The 24,376-nt window shown below is 25.9% G+C and overlaps 1 long non-coding RNA gene across 1 annotated transcript; it reads right to left on the bottom strand.

Moving 5' to 3' along the window:
• Nucleotides 1-7,792: 7,792 nt before the first annotated feature.
• Nucleotides 7,793-8,780, bottom strand: LOC146722213 (uncharacterized). Its single transcript, XR_014925271.1, has 3 exons — nucleotides 8,681-8,780; nucleotides 8,111-8,282; nucleotides 7,793-7,976 (listed from the first exon to the last, which is right to left on the bottom strand). It is a non-coding gene; the product is annotated as an uncharacterized LOC146722213 (long non-coding RNA).
• Nucleotides 8,781-24,376: the final 15,596 nt, after the last annotated feature.

Raw genomic sequence — 24,376 nt, 5'->3', positions numbered from 1 at the left:
CGACCAGGTCCATATTGTTTTAAAATACAAGGACAAATTTATTACCAAATAAATACAGCATTATATGCTGCTCAAGATGAAAATCCATCTTATGGTCAGCTTTTTATTATAGATCCCAATGAAGCAATAAATTATCGTTTAAATAAAAATTCAAACTTAGATTTGGAAATTATACATAATCTTGAACATATAATGCGAGAATTTAATGTATTTGCTCAATCTTATCAAATGATGGGTGAAGAATTAGAAAATCAACAACGTTTAGAAATCGAATCTGGAGAAATATTACCAGAATTACAATTATTATTCACTTTAAAACCAGGAATGGATCGACGTCGATATAATGCTCAAAGAACTAACGAAGTTGCTGCAGTTTTTCGTACAACAGCTGATGGAGAAATTCCAGAATCACACGTAATAATACGTAACAAAAGTACTAAAATATTACAAAAGGTTAGTCTATGGATCCAAATGTTGAACCATGGATATATCCCTTATTCTATCCATATGGTTCTACAGGATGGCATTGTAATTTAATGAAATTAAATAGTAATAAACGAATATCCAGAGGTCAATATATTAAATATCGTATAGCTATTCGTGATGAATATAATTGTTTCTTATTGGGCCGTCGTCTATTTCAACAGTGGCTTGTAGACAATTATGTAAAAATTGAAAAAGACAGAATAAATTATTGCAAAAATCATCAAAAAGAATTACGCACTGAAACATATCAAGGTTTAAGAGATTATATACAAACTGTGGCAAATAATTTAAATGGACGTATTGGAAAGATGATTATACTTCCATCTACTTTTATCGGATCACCGCGTAATATGTTACAAAATTATCAAGATTCCATGGCAATTGTTGGCAAATTTGGAAAACCAGATCTTTTTATAACAATGACTTGCAATCCAAAATGGCGTGAAATTGAAGAAAATCTTTTACCTGGTCAACAAGCTTCTGATAGACCTGATATCTGTGCTCGTGTTTTTAATATTAAAAAGGATTATTTAATTGATTTAATTGTTAAACAACAATTTTTTGGAGAAGTAGCAACTTTTGTATATGTTATTGAATTTCAAAAACGTGGTTTACCACATGTCCATTTGTTAGTAACTTTAAAATATAATTGTAAAATAACAACTCCACAAATCGTTGATAAATATATTTTTGCTGAAATTCCTGATCCATGTGAAAATCGTACTTTACATGACATAATTATGAGACATATGATTCATGGACCTTGTGGCGATTGGTGTTTGGTAAATGGAAAATGTTCAAAAAATTACCCCAAACCATATCTTAACGAGACTAGAATAAATGACGATGCTTATCCTTATTATCGCCGACAAAATAATGACAGGAATTTTGAACGTCCTGGAGGATATATAGTTGATAATCGATATGTAGTTCCGTATTGTCCTATTTTATCAATTATTTTTAATTGTCACATAAATGTGGAAGTAGTTTCAAGTATTAAATCAGTTAAATATTTATATAAATATATTTATAAGGGACATGATGTTGCTGCTATAACAATTGAGCCAATAACAGAAAATGTAATTATTGATCATGATGAGATACGCAATTTTATAGAAACTCGTTATGTTGGACCTGTAGAAGCCAGTTGGCGTATTCTTGAAAAAAAAATACAAGATAAAAGTCATACTATAGTACGTTTACCAGTCCATCTTCCTAATGAACAAAATATTATAATTGAAAATGAAAATATTGAAGAAGCAATGACTGAGGTTTTAAATCAAGTTACAATGTTAATTGATTATTTTTCTTTAAATTCTCGCGACGAAGAAGCAAAACAATATTTATACATAGAAATTCCACGTTATTATACCTTTAAAAAAGAAAAAATCAATGGAAAAAATATATCGCGTTGGATCAAACGCAAAAGTCATTATAATTGTATAGGACGAATGTATTCTGTTAGTCCAACACAAACAGAATTATTTCATTTACGATTATTATTACTCACCGTAAAAGGAGCTAAGAGTTTTGATGATATAAGAACTGTAAATGGCGAAATATGTCAATCATTTTCAACAGCATGTTTAGCTTTAGGTTTAATTGAAGATGATGATGAATGGAAACGAGCCATGATTGAAGCTGTTAAATGGATGATGCCCCGACAACTTCAAAAATTATTTGTACGTATATTATTACATTGTCAACCATTACATCCTGAAGAACTTTGGGAAAATTTTAAAGTAGCAATGTCTGAAGATTATGTTCGATATTTTGGTATAATAGAAGGACAAAAGAAAGCTTATACACAAATTGGCGTTATGCTTTCTATTGAAGGTAAAAGTTTTGCTGATTTTCCACAAATGGAACAATTAACACAAAATTATGAACTAGAAGATTATGTAACATTTGAAGAAGCTATGGAAGTTGGTACCAAACAATATCAACAATTAAATAACAAGCAGAAAGAAATAGTAGATCTTGTATTAAGTAGATTAGACAATAATAATCACAATAATTGTTTTTATATCGATGGACCAGGTGGTTCAGGTAAAACTTTTACATATACAACTATTTATCATTTAGCTAAAATTCGTAATAAACGAGTATGTACGATGGCATTTACAGGCATTGCAGCAACCTTATTGCCGGCAGGAAAAACGGTTCATAAAACATTTGGATTGCCAGTTCCATTATTTGCTGATTCATCATCTAGCATTAAAATTCAATCAAAGGAAGCTCAATATTTAAAAGAGATAGATGTTTTTATTTGGGATGAAGCGCCAGTGGCACCACGATATGCTTTAGAAATTATGGATCGAACATTACGTGACATCATGAATAATGATTTACCTTTTGGTGGAAAAATCATCGTGTTAGGTGGTGATTTTAGACAACTTCTACCTATTAAGATACATGGTACTCGAAGTGAAGTCGTGAATCTTTCGATTAAGTTTAGTTCTACATGGAAACATTTTTTAAGTTTCTCTTTAATAGAAAACATGCGAGTTCTTCCAGAAGAAACTAAATTTGCAAAATTTTTATTAAATATGGGAGATGGTATATTAAATGATTCTAATGATAATATACAACTTCCAGATTATTGTATCACAAACATTAATGCCGATATTGTAGAAGATATATATGGTAATTTAATACGAAATAAAGAATTTAATAAAATGGCGAAATGTGCAATACTTTCTGCAAGAAATATCGATGTTGATGAAATTAATAAACGAGTTGTTGAATTATTAGATATGTTTGAAGAACGAATTTACACAAGTATAGACAGTACTGAAAATTGTGATAACGGTGACTTTAATGAAGTTTTACTACCAGAATATTTAAATACATTATCTCCGTCATGTCTTCCTCCTTATGAATTACGTTTAAGACCAAATTGTGTCATTATGTTAATTATAAATCTTAGTATTAATGAAGGTTTTTGCAATGGCACTAGATTAATGATTATAGAACTTGCTGATCATTTATTGAAATGTAAAATTTTAACAGGTGATAAAATAGGAGATATTGTTTTCTTAAATCGTATAACATTATATTGTGAAAATATATATCCTTTTACATTTAAAAGAAGACAATTTCCAATAAAATTAGCATTTGCTATGACAATTAATAAATCACAAGGACAAACATTTGACAAAGTAAGAATAGATCTTCGTAAAAATGTTTTTAATCATGGACAACTTTATGTTGCTTTCTCACGAGTACGTTCTTGGCAAGCATTAAAAGTTTATCTTGGTAGCCAACGCGATAATAGACAAGTTAAAAATTATGTATATAAAGAAATATATTTATAATATCACAGAATAAAACATTTTATAAAATAAAAATAAATCTTAAAAAAAATGTTTTTAAATATTAAATAATAAATACTTACTTTATTTTATATTATATCTTTATTTATATTATATAATAAATTTTAAAATAAAATAAAATAAAACTTATGTTCTTAAATTGTATATTTATCTTGGTATAACATAAAATCATATATAACACGTAAAAAGCTCAGTAGCGCGCACCTGTGTTGTTTTAGTCCCTACAGTAAAATCTCTGTGATACCAGGAAGTTTGCCGAAAATCGCGATCCCATTGTTGCCGCTTTATTCCGATCGTGATTGGTCGTGGCGACGCGATCAATCTCGCGACGCAAGTTGACGTGAAGTGCGCGACGATGAGCGATGCAATGTTCGTTTGACAGCTTGCAATTTTGAATTAAAAATAATTAACTATAACTATAATTATTATATAATCTTAACTACAAATAAGAACGTAAAAACAATGTAGAAAATGATAATCTTTTAGTATTTAAAAAAATATTTAAAATATTGACATTTTTTTATAATTTTATAATAATTCATAATAATTTTATGACTTTAGCATAATTTAATCAATAATTTTAGCAATAATTTATAACTTAAAATTTGAATCAGTATAGATATTTTAATTTTATACTTTGCGTGCGTGCGTGCGAGTGTGCGTGTGTACGTACATGTGTATGTGCATGTGTGTGCATGTGTGTGCATGTGTGTGTATGTCTGTGTATATGTGTGTATGTCTGTGTTTGTGTGTGTTTGTGTGCGCGTGCGTAAGTACGCGTGTGTGATAAATAATTATTTAATTAAAAATTAATTATATATTTTTTGAAATTTTTTTATCAAAGATTTGTAGCATTTTATCAATAAATACATCATATTTTACACACATAATTATTCACATTTATTTACTATTTATTTAATTTGATTATACGTAATTACAACTAAAATAATTAAGTAGAATTATTATATATATAATTTTAACTACAATTTAGAATGTAAAATACAAAAAATACGTCTTTTAAATATTACCAATATTAATAGTTTTTATAATTTTATATTTATAGTAAAATTATAATTTTAGCAATAACTTATAATTTTAAATTTTTATTAATTTATATATTTTAATTTTATTTAATTAAACATTTCTTTATTTTAATAAAATAATTTTTTTTATTATAGCGAAATAACATATTATGTCATTATTCAAGTAAAGAAAGAAATTATATTTTATGGCTGTATTATTGATACTCTGAAAAATATAAGTATAATATAATATAATGAATAACTTTTTATAGTCGCATATTAGCTAGAAAGAAATTCAGAATTTGAATAAGATAAAATTATGGAGATAATTATTTAATTGAAGATCATTTATTTATTCTTTTTCTGAATTTTATTTGTAACATTTTATCAATATATATATACATATATATACGGCGTTTGATTCGGTAGATAGGGAGGTGTTAATGGAGGCAATGAAGAGGAGGGGAGTGAGGGAGGGATTAAGGAGTAGGATAGAAGAGGTGTACAGGGAAACGAGGAGTAAGGTAAGAGTGGGGAAGGAGGAGGGAAAAAAATTTTTGGACGGCAAGGGGGGTGAGGCAAGGTTGCCCAATGAGTCCGCACTTATTCAGTTTGCTGATAGCGGATATAGAGGAAGTGCTAAGAAAAGGAGGTTGGGGGGGGGGGTGAAACTGGGAGGGGAAAAGGTGCATTGTTTGGCGTACGCAGATGATATGGTACTGTTGGCGGAGGATGAAGAAGGGATGATACATATGTTGGGGAAAATGGAAAGTTATATGGACAAGAAAAGGTTAGAGGTGAATGTGAATAAGACAAAGGTAATGAGGTTTAAAAAGGGAGGAGGAAGAATGAAGAGAGTGGAGTGGAGATGGAAAGGAAAAAGGTTAGAGGAAGTGAAAGAATTCACATATTTAGGGTATAAGCTACAGAGGAACGGGGGGCAGGAGGCGCAGGTAAAGAACAGAGTTAGGAAAGCAGGAGCGGTGATAAGACAGGTGTGGGGAATGGGAAAGAGAAGGTTTGCAGAAGACTGGATGAAAAGAGTATGGCTAATGGAAAGGTTGGTGGGGACGGTGTTGGAATATGGGGCGGAAATATGGGGATGGAAGGAGAGGAGAGAGGTGGAGGCAATGCAGGAGCGATGGATTAGGTGGACGTTAGGAGTAGACTGGTGCACGCCGGGGTATATGGTAAGAGAGGAGATAGGAAAAGACAAATTTAGGATAAGGGCAGGAAGGAGGGCGGTAGGGTATGAGAGGAAGTTGAAGGAAGGAAGGGGAGGAAGTTTAGCAAGGAAATGTTTTGAGGATATGAAAGAGAGGATAAGGGGAGGAAAGGAAAGAACGATGTGGGAGGAAGAGAGGGGAAAATTCTGGGAAGAAAGAGGAATAGAAGGGAAAGAGATGAAGGAAAAAAGGGGAAGGGGAGAGGAAGTATATGAGGGGTGGGAAAAGAAAGACAGGGAAAGGCAGAAGGAGGAAAGATGGGAGAGGATAAGAGAGTCGAGATATAATAGATGGTATGGGGAATGGAAGGAGGAGGGTTTACCGGAATACCTGAGAAAGGGATGGGGGGAAAGTAGATGGAGAAGGATAGTTAGGTTCAGAATGAACAATGAGATGAGAGGGGCGAGATACTGGGAAGAAGAGGGGAAAAGAAGGTGTAGGTTATGCGGGATAGAAGATGAAACATGGGAGCATGTAATAGGAGAATGTGGGGGAGAAGGGGGGAAGGGAAACTGGTGGGAAAGAATGAAGGAAATACTGCAGGAAGGAGGAGAAGGGGAAGGATGGATGAGAGAAATAGAGAAAAAGAGGGAAGAGGGGAGAACGGAAGAAAGGAGGGAGGGAGGGGAAAAGGAGGAAGGAAGTATGAGGAGGAGAATGAGTGAGGTATGAATGAGGTGGTGGAGAATGTATGGGGAATCGGAAGCCGAAGCGAAGCGATAGGTAGGGACGGCTCTTTCTCTCTCTAAAGTAGTAGATAAGTAGGTTAAGGTAGAATTAAGTTATTTGTAAATTAGATGTAAGAGTAGAGTTAAGAGTAGATATAAGTAAGATTGTAAGAGTTTGTAAGGTTGGGGAACGCTCCTTCAAAAGCGCCTTCAATCCCTTAGGGGACGAATAAAGAATTGAATTGAATATACATATATATATATATATATATATATATTATTTGCAAATGAGAACGAGAAAGTCAAACATAGTAATATTAAATATTTAATATAAAATACATATAATAATACGTATAATAATGCTAAATATTTAAAATATAATGTTACTTATTGTAAATATTTAAAGTATTTAAAATATGTTATTTATTACTTTAAATATGTAAAATATTTGTATTTTTAAAATCAAATTGTCTCTTTGTAAAGAAAATAATTTTGTTAAAATTTATGGAATAGGATGATATCCTTTTAAGGTTTGCAAAAATGACATTTTTTCACCGTCAATTAATTGCACATTTTCCACTGACGAAACTGAAAGATATGGAGGTTTATTTTCAGGTACTTGCATTTTTCCTATTACTTTAATTGGTGAGCCGTAAGTGAAATTGAATTGAATTGAATTGAATTGAAAATATATATTAAAATGTCTGTTCCTATAATGTAACTGTTATATAACAGAACATGTCACGTAACTGTTATCTTATTAAAACGGACTTTTTAATATATATGTTATGTTACAGTTACTTTGTGTTTACTGAGTATATTTAATTATATTTGATAATTGTTGTTATGTTTGATTATTGTTATTATTTGATATCGTTAAATTGTTATATTTGATTATTGTTATTATGTTTGATATTGTTATATTTGATTATTATTATTAAATTTACAATTAAAAATCAAAATTTAATTTTGGATAATCAAAAAGTTTTAAATTTAAATATATTGATTAACATATAAGAGAGATTATAATATTAAATTACCTATTATTAAACCACTTTTGGTTCTGGCATTTTGCATTTTAATCAAAGAAATTGTTTCAATTTCTTTTGGTATTTTATAAATGCCAATAGGAACGACAATAGTGAAACTTCGGATTAATAATTCGTATGGAAATGAAGCATTATGTAAATATTCTTTCCTCAAAGGGATTTTAGGTACCACTTTTTGTAGAGAATAAACCTATACAATTTAAGAATTTGTTTTAATTAATATGATAAATAATATTATATAAATATATTAAAATGTAATGTTATATAAATAATAATATATAAAAAATCTTATTTTAATACTATATAAATATAAAAATATCTTACTTGTTCTGTTTGAGTTATTATGTCTGCATATTTAAAAGCTAAATCATTCCAGGCAGCAATTTGAATGGTAATTTCACCGTTGCTCATAATAAAATTAAAAAGATGCGTTGTTTTGCCATTTCTTGTGGTTGATTTAATTTGAAATATTGAACTGACGTAGCCAGTTATTTCACTATAATGAAAGAATTTATTTGATTGAAATAAGGAAATGTTTGATTAAAATTAAAATATCTAATATAATTAAAATTTAAAATTATAAATTATTGCTAAAATTATTTAATATAAAACTATAATTGTAAATAAATATATAATGTGTATATGTATATGTGTTTTTGTGCGTATGCGTTTGTATATTTGTGTGTATCTGCATCTATGTATATTTAAATGTATAATGTGTATGTTACATGTGAAAATTTAAGTGTACGTGTATGTGTGTGTGTGTGTGTGTGTGTTTTTATGTATGCATGTGACTGTGTGCGCGCAAGGTGTGTAAATTTAGTTTTATAGTTTTTATTTTCTTTATAATAACTAATTATTAATATACATAATCATTAAGAAAATATAACTTACAAAGTCGTATCGTTTTCCATAATGTCCTCCAAAATTTCTTTTTTTGTAAACAAATTGGTATTTGTTATTTCTTTTAAAGCCATGTTAAACCTATATTAATGTGTTTATATTATTAAATGCTTTTTTAACAATTATTAATAATATAAATAATGTTCAACATTGAGTTTTATACCAAAATTTTGCTCTGTGAAAGTAGAATTTATTAATTTTGATACTGATATTTTCAGCATAATAATCTTTAATACTTACGTTAAAAAGAAAATAATGTACTACACAACCGTCTTGGAGTCGATACACACAAGAAATGCTCTACGGTTTTTTGCTAGCGTCTTTTTTTTCCTTAGAAACGATGAAAAAAGAAATATTTGTTTTTCCTTGAAAAACAATAGAAAGTTAAAAACAAATAAATATGAATAACTTTAATTATGTAATTAATAAAATTAATAATATAGAATTTAATTAATAATATTATTCCACATTAATATATTAAAATAATGAAAATAATGACACAGTTTCTCTATACCTATATATTTACATTATGTTTGTCCAAATTTTACGTTATTATTTACGTATTCTTTATTTCTAAAAATATTTATAATAAGAAATTAGGCGCGGCTTTTTTTGTTACATAGAGTATTATTTTATAAATGCTAATAGGCACAATAAATAGTGGTAAACTTTGTATTAATAATTTAAATTTAATAATTGATTTTAATTAATATAACAAATAATTACATAAATGTTTTTAATGTAATATTTATTTTAATTTATAAATGTTTTATTATAATATTATATAAATATCTTACTTTTGTTTAAGTTATTATGTATATTTAAAAGCTCAATCATTCCAGGCAGCAATTTGAATGATAATTTCACTGTTGTTCATAATAAAATTATAAAGATGCGTTTCTACCATTCCTTTTGGTTTTCGGTTGATCTGATTTAAAATGTTGAACTGCTATAACCTGTTATTTTATAAAATAAATTAATTGTATTAATAAAATTTTGAAATATTTTGTTAATTAGGAATAAAATATCTAAATTGGTTAAAATTTATGATCATAAATTATTACTAAAATTTTAATATTATTATCAATAAGTATATAATGTATACATGTGTATAATATGTATGTAGTATAGGTAAAGTATGTGCATATGTTAGTGTGTGCGTGTGTATTTGTGTGTGTAAATTTAATTCTATAGTTATGATCAATGTTATAATTATTAATAAGCTGTAACTTACAAAATTATATCATTTTCTACAAGGTGCTCCAAAATTTCTTTGTAAACAAAATATTTTTAATTTTTTTTAGTTATTTACTTTAAAAATTGATGTTTTCTTCTAGAAAAAGAATCCTTAGAAATAATTTAAAAAAAAAAATATTTGTCTTTCCTGGAAAAAATCAAGGAAAAAAGATACTTAGAAACAAATAAATATTAATAAGTTTTTAATTTTAATTTTATTTTACTAAATTAAAGTAATATTTTTATTAAGAATTCTTAATTACAAACTTTATAAATAAATAACTATAGACTAATAAATAAATATTTAATAAATATAGTATTTATATTTATATGTATTGTGATATATGAATTAAAAAAAAATAATGTTATATAGTATTTTTACTTTTGTTTATGTATAATATTTACTTTAAATATTCTTTTTTGTTTAATATACTTCTTTTAGATTATAAATTTTAATTATACACTTCATAAGTTAAATCATATTTTAATTAAAAAATTTAAAACAAAATATTTAATAAATAATATTTAATAAAAAAAGAAAGATATGAATAAAAAATAAAAATAAATCAATTTGTTTATTAAAAATAAAAAATTTCTATACTTACAAATTTAACAATTTTATAATGTTTTGTAGGTTAAAGCTTTTGATTTAATCCTATAAATAAAATATTAAATTAATTAGTTTAATTTTTATTCAAATAAAACTTTATATTATATTCAAAAGTTATAGATTAGACCAATGCTTAAATTTTTATTTTATTTTGTTTTGAATAAAAAGTTTACCATTTCTGAATCATTATTGAACTTTCTTTTTCTGGGGAGAAATGCTGCTTTCGCAAGATCTTCATCGGATATGGTACCCGGTATAATTTTGACATTTGAGACATTCTCAATCAACAAGAAATTATATATATATATATAATATATATATATATACAGAGTGTAATTGAAATAACATATATGATAGTGTTAGATTCTCTGGCCAATTTAGAAACGATTTTTCCTCAGTGAAGATGTCGAGAAAGGTCATCAATTTTTACAAACTTCCAATTTTTATTATTATATATCTTTGCAACTAAGCTTTAAATTAAAATTTTATTAAAGTAAACTCCACTTGAAATTAACTGAAGAATATAATTATGTTAACCATTTAACTCTACAAAGTTTAGTTTGCGAGAAACTCGTTTTTTTCAATCGCTTTAACTCGAAAATTATCGACTTCTCAACATTTTCGCTGAGGAAAAATGATTTCCAAATTGGCCAGAGAATTCGGTATTATATGTCATATATGTTTATTTAGTTACACCCAGTATATATATATATATATATATATATATATACAGGGTGTAACTAAATAAATCACACGCACACGTACTTACGAGTATGCGCGCGCGCGCACACGCACACTTATACACACATACACATGTTTATATATATATATATATAAACATGTATATGTGTGTATAAATGTGCGTATAAGTGTGCGTGTGCGCGCGCATACTCGTAAGTACGTGTGCGTGTGCGTGTGCGTGCGTGTGTGTGTGTGTGTGTGCGCGCGCGCGTGTGCGTGTGCGTGTGTGTGTATGTGTATAAATTGAAAGGATTCTATCAGGTATAGATGAAATTTAAATAGTTACTTTATTGCCAAAAATTAATTTTTATTAATTTATTTTTATGAGAAAAATTTTTATTATATTGTAAAATTAATAAAAAAAACTTGATTTTATATCGTGAAATTAATAAAAAACTTGGTGGAAATATATTAATTCAAACTTCATGTATGTATATATACGTATATAATTTCAAATAAAGAGTATATGTATAATTACCATATTGAGTTTTAGAATTTAAAATGTTTTGAATAGTAACTGGTTCATAAATTTTAGTTTCCTCATATTCTCGAATTTTTCCAATGACATTCACAACTGTATAATCTTTGATAGTTAAATCCATAGGGACATTTCCTAAACTCTTAGAATAACGTTTTTGAGAAAAAGCTCCGGATACATGTACCACCTATATACATATAAAAAATATAATTATTAATTTTATAAAATACTTATTAATTATGAAATTTATTATTAAAAATGTTCATCAATAGAAAAGTTTAAATTTTGCAACAATTGTTGTAAGATGACTTTGAAACATATTTGCTAAAAAAGAATTTTCTAAAATTATAAGTTATAAATATTGTAATAAGAAATGTTTTTATGTATACATACATACATACATTTTAAAATTATTTATAATGAAATAAATAATAAGATAAATATTTAACAAAAGTCAATTTCTTTTACAATATTTATAACTTATAATTAGAAAATGATTTTTTAACAAAAAATGTGTTTTGTAAAGTCATTTTACATTATTTATTATAAAACTTAAACTTTCCTATATGAGTTTTTTATATTCAAGATAAAAACATAAATTTACATTAAAAAATTTTTTATCAAAATTAATTGATCAATTGTAAATAATTTTTTTAAATTATAAAATTGATTTTTTATTTGTAATATTTTACTAACAGTAAATTAACATTATTTCTAAATGTTAAAATTTAGTTTTGTTATTAATTTTTATTATTAATGATTTTTATTGAAAAAAACATTTTTTATAGAATATTTTTATTAATAATTTTATCTCAATTTTTTATAGAATTGACATCATAAAATTAATTATTTATTTTATTGTAAGATTATTTATAAATTATGTTGATTTTTACATTTTATAATTATTTATAAAAAGATTTTTTAAGAACAGTTAATATTTTATGTAATAACAAATATATAAAATAATGTCTTAATTTATGTTGTAAACATTTGTAATAAAATGATTTTAATTTTGTGATAAAAACTTACAAATGATGTTTTAAAGTTATGTATAACTCGATTTATGTTATTGCCCCATATAGTAACTTGAACCTTCCAGTCTTTATTATTTGTCAAAATTACTCGACAACGTTGAACTTCACCATTTTTAGTTTTAACAGCAATTGTACTGTCGATTTGTTCCATCATACTGATAAAACACCTTAAAAAAATATATATATATAAACAATTAATATTTTATATTTATTAAAAAAATAAAAAAATAATTAAAAGTTCAATAAAATTTTTAATAAATGTATCTTTTATACATCAATTACATTTATATGATTTTATGCTACTATTATATAGTTTTATTCTTAAACTGACAGAATTTTACAAATTTGACGATAATACTGAAATAGTGAGAATAAGTAATTTATGAATAAAAAATTAAATATTAAAAAATTTTTAAAACTTACACTGTACCATCATTAGGTAACATAACTTCGAAAAGTTCTCTTGGTGAAACATATAATGTTGGATTATCACACAACTCACGATAAATGTCTGATTCGCTATCCATTTTCTTTGTAGCTTTATCCTAGAATTTTTAAATAAAAAATATTTCAATGTAACGTACACACGCAATTTTAAAATAAAAATATAAATAGCAACTAAAATTTAATATTATATAGTAAGAATATATATTTATAAGAATATATTATTATTAAGACAAATAATATAAATATTTTTAACAAAAATCAATTGGAATATAAATAATTGTAAAATAATTTTTTGTAATAGTTTATATTAGCAAATATATAAATGTTTAGTTGTAATTAATATAAGTTGTAAATAATTAATATAAGTTGTAATTAATATATGTAACAAATATTTAGCGAAAATTTTTTTGAAATATCATAATTAAGTGACTATAAGACGAAATATACAATATATGTATACAATATTTTAATTGTAAGATAGATTTAAGCACATATTTAATTATAAGTTATATAATTGTAATTAGTATAAATAAATTATTCATATAACTTCATATATATTTACCGTTTAGTTTAATAAATCACAAAGAATCAAATTTATATAATAATTATAATAATATTTCAATTTTATGCACAATTAATAATACTAAATGAATTATACGATGTCTGTTACTTTTAACGATGATGTTACCATCATTACGTAGCGATGTACATGTTAAAATATATGCGTAATGACATTACCATGATACAATGTTACATAGCAACCATCGTTATTAGGACTAAAGGATATCGCACACAAATTACATAAGCTGCATATGCATAGCATAAGACCTTATGGACCAATGAGCATCAAGCATTGAATCACATGCTCGATGTTCATTGGTCCATAAGGTCTTATGCTATGCATATGCAGTTTATGCAATTTGTGTGCGATAGCATTAAAGGCCGCCGCACACACTTTTGCATGACATATAATGTAAGTGTATAAAGAATTTGATTGGTTGAATTTTATTATGCATGTGCTGATGGACCAATAAAATGTCTAGATTCGAAAATTTTTCTATGCTACAGCCAATTAATACGTTTGAAAAATTTATTCTACGACAAATGTAATATCAACTGAACATGTCAACTTATTGCACAATAAAATTTTTAGTTTTAAAGATTGGTAGCAATTGATTTGAAAATAAATAGTAGGTACACTACATACTCTAATTGTGTGTGACAACTTAAAAGGTTATAGATATCGTTACACCTTAAAAGAATTCTTAAAAATTCTTGAAAATTTCTCGTCGAGCAGCAAAGAAATTATTTGTTTCAATAATATATGAAGTGACAGATATAATAACAATAAGGTAAATTATTTTGAAATATAATATATCATAAGATCATTAAAGAAAATACAAAATCGCATTTAAAAATATAAATACTGTTATATTCTAATAATTGATTATGTAAATATATAACTTTAAAATACATATGCTGAGTATTGGAAAATTTAAATATATTTAAAGTATATATATATATATATATATTATATGTAAATATATGAGGTATTCCATTTCAAATCGTGCGTGCATGCGTGCGTGCGTGTGTACGTGTATAGTTTATATATATAAAACCAGTATTGAACAATGTATATAAATTTTATATAAATTTAATATTGTATGTAGTTTTTAAAAAATTTATGTAAAATTTATATTAATTAGTTTGTATAAAATTTATACAAGATATAGTATAAAAAGGATGGGATCAATAAAATTATATATATATAGTTGTCTTAAAGAAAAAACTATATTTTATTTACATTAATTGATTTGTCTCATGTGCATAAAATATTAAGTATACAATGTATATAATATTATGTAAATATAAAATGTTAAAATTACACAAAATTAAACATTTCACGAGATATTTTGTAATTTATGTCAAAATACTGTTTAAAATATTATAACTAAAAAAAGTATTTAATAAAAAAATATTTTTTTGTAATATTTTGAAAAGCTCTCGAGATAAGGTATAGAAAAATATCAAATAAAAATGTGGGTTTTCATTTAAAATTTTAAAGTTGACTTTGAGATTTTCTTTATAACTACACTTAAGATCAAATGTGTATTACCATTTCATATATTTTTTATATAATATATTTGTTACTATATTCTTGAAAAGAAATGATATCACTGCCAAAATATTTGCTGAAAATACAAAATAATATCAATTGATAATATATAATATATACCTATTAAATACATTGTCATATACATATAGATAATATAAAAATTTATTTGTTTTAAAGATAAAATAATAATTTTAAATAGTTTTATGTGTTAATATAATTTTAATTTTTTTTTACAGTGGATTGATATTTGATTTTTATCGTTGAATATATATGATTCAACTGAATATATATGAGCAAAATATAGCATATTCAGGTATTATTTTATTTTTTATTTGAATTAATAATAAATATTTCACATAATAAGATAAATATATATAAATAATAAATAAGCTAATATATATAAATAATAAATAAGCTAATATATGTAAATAATAAATAAGCTAATAAAAATATTTTGTTTCAGGTTTGGTAGCCACTTATATTTTTTGGCTAAAACAAAGCTCCAATCCAGCTTTTGTAATTTGACAATTGGACATAATTGTGAAAATTTAGATAAAAATTTGACATAAATATTTGACATTATAGTTGTAACACTACAAGTATTATTTGATATTTTAATTGTTGATATTTGAAATTTGTAAGAAATTAATGAATGTTTGATTTACATTTAAATATTTTATTATCAAGAACACTATACATATACTTGTTACATAACAATTATATTCGCTATATAAAATTAAATTAAATTTTTATTTGAATGTTAAATTAATATTATCGTGTTATAGTTATTTATTATTAAATTGATATTTAATGTAAGTGCAATATTGAAATTTATAATTTAACAACTGTGTAAAATAAAAACAGTTATTTTATGTAATATTTTATTTAATTTTAAATCATCAGTGTGCTATTTTCATTTAAATAAAATTTAATAAAATTATATAATAGTCTGTTATTTAATTTATTAACTACAAATTTATTAACTAAAAATTAATTTAAAATTTATATAAACAAATATTTTGTTTGTATATACATTTATATTCGTTACATTTTATAATATTTAAATTTTATTGATCTGTGTAAACATTTAACAAAAAAGATTTAATTAAAATAATTTAAAAATGGGTAAACGTAAAGCTATTCGTACTCGAGAGGAAGAAGAAGAATTTCAGCGATTAAAGAGAGAACGAAAGGCTTTAAATCAACAAAAATACCGCGAGAGAAAAAAAGAAAATGCAACAAACAATATAACTGAGTCATCTAAAGTTTGTGAATCAAGAAATTTATTAAATAATAGTTTATCAGTTGCAGTGTCTAAATCGCAAAATCCTTTGGTCACAAACAATATTTATCTTGCTTCATCAGTAATAAAATGTGTTATTACAACGTCGACTTTGAGCAATTCTGTTACTACAATTAACAACTGCATATCAAAGTTATCGAGCAATAGTTCTTTGATAACTTCAAATTCAAAACTTGATAACGATAATGTTAATATAATTAAAAAAACTGTCAACCATGAACAAAGTACACTTACAAGTGTTGAAAATACTACAGATTCAAGTCAATTAATTTCAGTAAATATAAATGATAATTTTTCCGAAATTAATAATATACAATTACAAAATATCACAGATAAAAGAAAAATGCAAAATTGTCGAGCCAATTATAAAGGATTTCAAAACATAAATTATCATAATATAAATCAACATTACATAGGAAAAATGGAAGTAGAGTGCAAATATTGTAAAGCAAAACATTTTCACGCTGAAAAAGTTTATAATAAATGTAATTCATTCAATGATTGTTGTAGTCATGGAAAAGTTATATTGGAATCTCTATCACCATTTCCTGATGAACTACAACAGTTATTTTTTGGAAATCATAAAAAATCTAAAGAGTTTTTTAAAAATCTGCGAAGTTATAATAGTGCATTTTCTTTTGCCTCTTTTAATGCTAACTTGGTTAATTTTAATGCACAAAGACGAAGTCCTTATTGCTTCAAAATTCAAGGTCAAATTTATTATCAAATTAATACTGCATTATATCCTGCTGCACAAGAACAATCAAGTTATGGACAGCTTTTCATTCTTGACGCTAACGAAGCTACAGAATGTCGTTTAAATGTAAATACAAATCTTGATGAAGAGTTATTACATACATTAGATGGTATTATTCGCAGCAATAATATGTTTGCTCAGTCATATCAAATGATGCATGAAGAAGTTTGTAATCAAGAAAATTCAGGTTTAAATGTGCCTAATTTAAAAATGGCATTCTTAAATAAGAAAACAGGTATTGATCGCGGAAGATATAATATTCAAAGAACTAACGAAGTTGCTGCAATTTTTTCAACTACTGCAGATGGAGATATTCCTGATTGTTATGTTACAATTAGAAACAAACGTGATAAAACTTTAAAATACGTTAGTACAATGGATCCAAACGTTGAACCTTGGATTTATCCAATGTATTATCCACATGGTACGCCAGGTTGGCACGATAATATTAAACAAATTAATGGAAAACGTGTAACTAGATCTATGTACATTCAATATCGAATAGCTATTCGTGACAATACTAATATTTTTTTAATGGGTAAACGATTATTTTAACAATGGCTTGTTGACAATTATGTAAAAATAGAAAAAGACAGAATTAACTGGTGTAAAGAAAATAAAAAACAGTTGAGAGTGGAAAAGCATCAGGGACTAATCGATTATTTAGAAAAAAAAGCGACTGATGCTAATGCTCGTGTTGGACGAATAATGATACTTCCATCAACATTTATTGGTTCACCTCGAAATATGATGCAAAATTATCAAAATGCGATGGCTATTGTTCGTAAATATGGTAAACCAGATGTTTTTATTACAATGACTTGTAATCCAAATTGGCTCGAAATTAAAGAAAATTTACTTTCAAATCAACAACCTGCTGATAGACCTGATATTTGTGCTAGAGTATTTGATATAAAAAAAAAATTATTTGATAGATTTGATTGTTCGACAAAAATTTTTTGGTGAAGTAAAAGCATTCGTTTATGTAATCGAATTTCAGAAACGTGGTTTGCCGCATGTGCATATATTAGTAACTTTAAAACAACAATGCAAAATTATTAATTCGGAAACCGTTGATAAGTATATTTCTGCTGAAATTCCGGATCCTGCTATTGATCAAAATTTGCATGAAATTGTCATGAAAAATATGATTCATGGACCATGTGGTAATTGGTGTATGGTAAATGGAAAATGTTCAAAGCATTTTCCAAAATCTTTTCACGAGGAAACAACTATGGATGAAAATGGTTATCCACAATACCGTCGAAGAGACACTAGCATTTTGTATGAGAAACCTGGAGGATTTGTAGTAGATAATCGATTTGTTGTTCCTTACTGTCCAATATTATCAACAATTTTTAATTGTCATATTAATGTTGAAGTTGTTTCAAGTATCAAGTCAGTAAAGTATTTATATAAATATATTTACAAAGGTCACGATGCAGCATCTGTAGTTATAGAAGAAGATGTGAATAATATGGAAATTGTTCATGACGAAATCAAAGATTTTATTGAAGCACGTTATGTAGGACCAGTTGAAGCTTATTGGCGTATTGTAAATAAAATATTGCAAGAAAAAAGTCATGCCATCATTCGTTTACCTGTACATTTGCCAAGTGAACAAAATGTAATTATCTCTGATCATTTAAATGAACAAGATTTACAATCTGCTTTAGAACGTATAACAATGTTAATGGATTATTTTGAATTAAATAAACGAGATGTTGATGCACACCAATATGTATATACAGATATACCTTTATATTACGTGTTCAAGAAAGTAATTCTTGATGGAAAACAAATTAGTCGTTGGGAAAAACGTCAGAGTAAATTTAATTGTATTGGACGAATGTACTCAGTTAGTCCAACTGAAATTGAATTATTCCATTTACGTATTCTTTTATTGAATATTAAAGGAGCAACAAGTTATAATGCTTTAAAAACAGTTAATGGTGTATTACATCAAACATTTACTTCTGCATGTTTGGCTTTGGGTTTAATTGAAGATGATGAATGGAAACGTGCAATTAGCGAAGCTTCTATATAGATGATGCCAAGACAACTTAGGTATCTTTTTGTTCGAATACTAATGCATTGCCAACCATTGCATCCAAAAGAATTATGGAATGAATTTCAAGTTGCAATGTCCGAAGATTACATACGACGATTTGGACGAGTCATTGGAATAAAAAAAGCTTATGCTCAAATCAATCAATTACTTCGCAAAGAAGGTTGGAAACTTAAGCAATTTCCAGAAATGGAACAAATAAAGATAAAATATGAAGAAGAAGATGCAGAACAATTGCAAAGAGAAGCTTTATGTGGTCAGCAACAGTATAGCCAGTTAAATTATGGTCAAAAAAATGTTGTTGATTATGTTTTAACTCTTTTAACAAAAACTAACAGTCAACAAAAAAAATGCTTATACATTGACGGTCCAGGAGGTTCAGGTAAAACTTTTGTTTACACAACATTATACTATTTACTCAAATCTCAAGGCAAAGTTGTTAATACAATGGCTTTCACTGGTATCGCTGCAACATTACTACCAAATGGAAGAACAGCACATAAAACTTTAGGTTTGCCCGTACCTCTTTTTAATGATTCAACATCGAATATAAAAGTTCAATCCAAAGAAGCTGATTATTTAAAAAAAACAGATGTTTTTATTTGGGATGAAGCACCAATGGCACCGCGATATGCTCTTGAAGTAATGAATTGTCTCTTACAAGATTTAATGCATAATGATATACCATTTAGAGGAAAAATTGTTATTTTTGGTGGAGATTTCAGACAATTATTGCCAGTAAAACAAAATGCCACACGTTCTGAAACTGTAAATTTATCAATTAAATTCAGTTCATTATGGCAATATTTCAAAATTTTTTCATTAACAGAAAATATGCGTATTTTACCACATGAACAGGAATTTGCTCAATTTTTATTAGATTTGGGTAATGGTTCTCTAAATGATCAGTCTAATAATATTGAAATTCCATTAAGATGTGTAGCAAATTTAAATGCAAATATAACGAAAGATACATACGAAGAAATAATCAAACACAATCAGTATAGACTTGCAGCAAAACGTGTTATACTTTCTGCAAGAAATGTTGATGCGGATGAATTAAACAAATAAGTTGTAAATTTACTTGATGAATCAACAGAAAGAGTATACACAAGTATAGATACTACTGAAACTACTGATGATAATATTGATATTAATGAAGCTATTTTAACAGAATATTTAAATATTTTAAATCCAACAAATCTTCCACCTTATGAACTCCGATTAAGAAAATATACAATTATCATGTTGATTAGAAATCTGAATATCAGCGAAGGTTTGTGTAATGGAACAAGATTATTAATTTTAGAATTAGGAAATAATTTGTTAAAATGTGAAATTCTGACTGGTGATAAAAGAGGAGAAATTATCTTTTTAAATCGTATAACTTTATACTGTGAAGATGTTTACCCATTTGTATTTAAAAGAAGACAATTTCCAATTAAATTAGCTTTTGCTATGACCATAAATAAATCACAAGGACAAACATTTGATAAAATTGCAATCAATTTAAGAAAAGATGTTTTTAGTCATGGACAACTTTATGTTGCATTTTCACGAGTTAGATCTTGGGAATCATTAGAAATTTATTTAGGACAAGAAAAACAAAGTAGATTGGTTAAAAATTATGTATATACAGAAATATTTCAATAAGAATGCTGGTATTTTACAGTGTAAATTATAATTACTTTAAATAAATTATAATAGTAAATTTTATATTATATATACATATTTACAATTTTTTAATTTTATATTATATATTATATATTTACAATTACAAACATTGTAATGATATATTTATCATTACAAACAGATATAAATTTTAATATATTATAATATAATATGTTTTATATATTTTTATTTCTTCGAAAGTGCATTCTGTGATGAAAAATGCTTTTTGAAAATGGATTATTCCATATTTCTTCAAGCATAACTCTGAGGATGCATTTTTACAATAGTAATTGTCGAATTACTTTTACAAAAGTAATTGTCAAATAAAATAATAGAAAATAATTTATTTTGTACATATATGACAAGAAAAATTATTGAAACAATAAGTTAGAATTCAATATTTAATATAAAAATATCTAAAAGAAAATAACAAAAGTATTTTAAAATTAAACATAAATTAATTTAAAATTATATTAAATATTATTTAATTAAATATTTATAACACATGATATTGTAGTATTTGTAAAATTAATAGAAAAAAAAGAATATAATGATACAAACTTTATATGTGCATGTTATATACAATTAAAATCAGAATGTTAAAAAAATTAATTTTTTATAAAAAATATTAAATTTTAAATAAAGAATTTAACATATATATAATAGTAAGGTATAAATTATAATATTGATAAGAATATTTGTTTATATTCATGATATAAATAATATACATTAAAATATACATAAGTTTTTAGATTTACAATTGTAATATATAAAAATTATATTTAAGATGATAATTTAACAAATAGAGGAATAAAATTTAATTAACGTTTTAAAGTAAAGCAGATACAGTGAGTATCAACAGATGTAAAACATAATATTAATAAAAATATTTATTTGCTCATGTATATATATAATAATACATAGATCAAAATATAAAATTTCAGTTTTGCAATAATATACAAATTATATGCTGTAAAAAAAAAATAAAATATGTAAAAAAATGGAGGATCATAGAAACACATAATAGAGAAGATGAGAAAGGCAACGATAGCAATAAAGATGACATAGAGCGTAGGAGAAAAATTATTTAAACAGGATTTTAAACAGGAGAAGATGAATGAAGATGTTTGAAACCTTAATAGCAAGCATAGCATATTATGTGGAGCAGAGATCTGGATATGGAAGATGGAAGAAAAACTAGACAAAATAAAGAGGAAATATGTGAAATGGAGATTAGACAGAAGATTGGACAGAAGAACGCCAAATTACATAATAATGGAAGAGACGAAAATGAAAGAAATAAAAATGAGAGCATTGAAAATGGAGATCAAGTATGAGGAGAAAGCAAGAAAATCGAAAAAGAAAATATACAATAGAATGTATAAAAAAATGGAGAAAGAGTAAAAGAGGAGAAGAAAGTAAATGAGAAAGAAAAAGAAGAGAGGTATTGGAAGAGGTAGGAATTATATATTAAAATAGATAAGTTTTAGTTTTGCAATAATATACAAATTATATGCTGTAAAATATCGAAATAAGATAATCGCATTGGCGCGCGCGAAGCGCGCACGACGATCTAGTCCTATCTGAAAAAGTGCATGACATCGATTCTCGCATATCTCGAAAGTATTGTTGTCGCTTTTCCGCGATGCTGATTGGTTCTTTCGTTGGGCTTACTTCGTGAGCAACTGTCGTCGCAGCGAAGATCGCGCGTTTTGACAGTTATGTAAATCGAAGGTTATTAGTAACAGCCGGGTTAAGTGAAAGATTATGTTAAAAATCAAGGTAAAGGTTTCTCTTTTCTCCTTGGACGTGTTCAAGATTACTTCATCAGATAAGTTCAGATAACGTTTCTAATAGAACTTGTGTTTTTGATATTTAATTAATACTTTATATATTATAAAAAATTGATACTTTGTGTTATATATTTTATTTTTAGTTAATGTTTTAAAGAAAGAAAGGAGGAAATAAAGAAGACAAAGAGTTTAAAATAAAGTGAAAGAAGGAAGAAAGGATGTTACAAAAGATAATTGTGCGGTTTTTACATTTAAAACGTCTAAATATATGTATATACTATATATATATATACCCACTAAACAGTTGTTATTTAGAGTAATAAGTAATGTAATAGTTGTTACGTTAATAGTTTATATATGAAATATGCTTCTTATATAAATTATTTTCAGTAAACACAAAATAACAGTAATATAACATTAATGATGTAATTTCCTACTCAACAATCTAACTGCAATGTAACATGCTTTGTACATAACAGTTATATTGTTGAATAGGAAATTGTACCATTAATGTTATGTTACTGTTACTTTGTGTTTACTGGGTTCTTACATAAATATATATTTTTACATAAATATGATGTTACAATGTTATTTATTTTATTTTTTGTTTGCCGTTACGCGGCGAAACCAGACTTAATATTTCGTATTCAAATTTTCCCCATGAAATGCATATAAGGAATGAATACTAATATCAGATTCAAAGTATATATTTTCTTTGTTAATTTAATTTCTGACCTATAATCCTAACAAAGGATTCAAAGAATTAAATAAATTAAATAACATTAATATAACAGTGTTTACTGGATATATATTATAGATAAATATGTAGTGGCGGATCCAGAAATTTGTTAAGGAGGTTTTGATTCGCCGCAAATAAAATTTTTTTTCAGATCAAATATGAATTTTTTTTTTATATCTAAACGTGTCTTAAATTAAAAAATATGATTGGAATAAAAATTGTGATTAAGCATTTCGCAAATATTAAATATAACATTTCTTTATAAATACTTTTGAAAAAGGAAACTCTAAGTGGAAGGGCCCCCATGGTCTCCATTATGGATCTGCCAGTGTAGATATATATATATATACATATATATATATTTTTGATTTTATATTATTTTTATCATTATATTTTATTATTATTATATTAGGAGACGCGGTAGTGTCTCCGGCCATGTTCAAACCCTAAGAGACCTTAAAAGACACTACAAGTCTCCTTATCCTGCACCATCAAAGTCCATTTTTTGGGGGTGTAGAACTACTAAAATATAAAAAATTTTGAATTGCACGTAATATAACCTAAAAAGTGGCATCGCCACGAGTAATTTGAGCCAAGAAAAAATAAAATCGGTCAAGCCGTTCTGGAGATACAAGCGGTCAAAAAGTGACGTTTTTCATGAAAAATGAAGTAACGTCGTCTTCTTCTTCTTCTT

Source organism: Nylanderia fulva, unplaced genomic scaffold, assembly GCF_048542155.1.
Source record: "Nylanderia fulva isolate GAGA-0341 unplaced genomic scaffold, ASM4854215v1 Scaffold349, whole genome shotgun sequence".
Lineage (NCBI taxonomy): Eukaryota > Metazoa > Arthropoda > Insecta > Hymenoptera > Formicidae > Nylanderia > Nylanderia fulva.
This window is presented reverse-complemented; position numbering and strand designations above follow the sequence as displayed.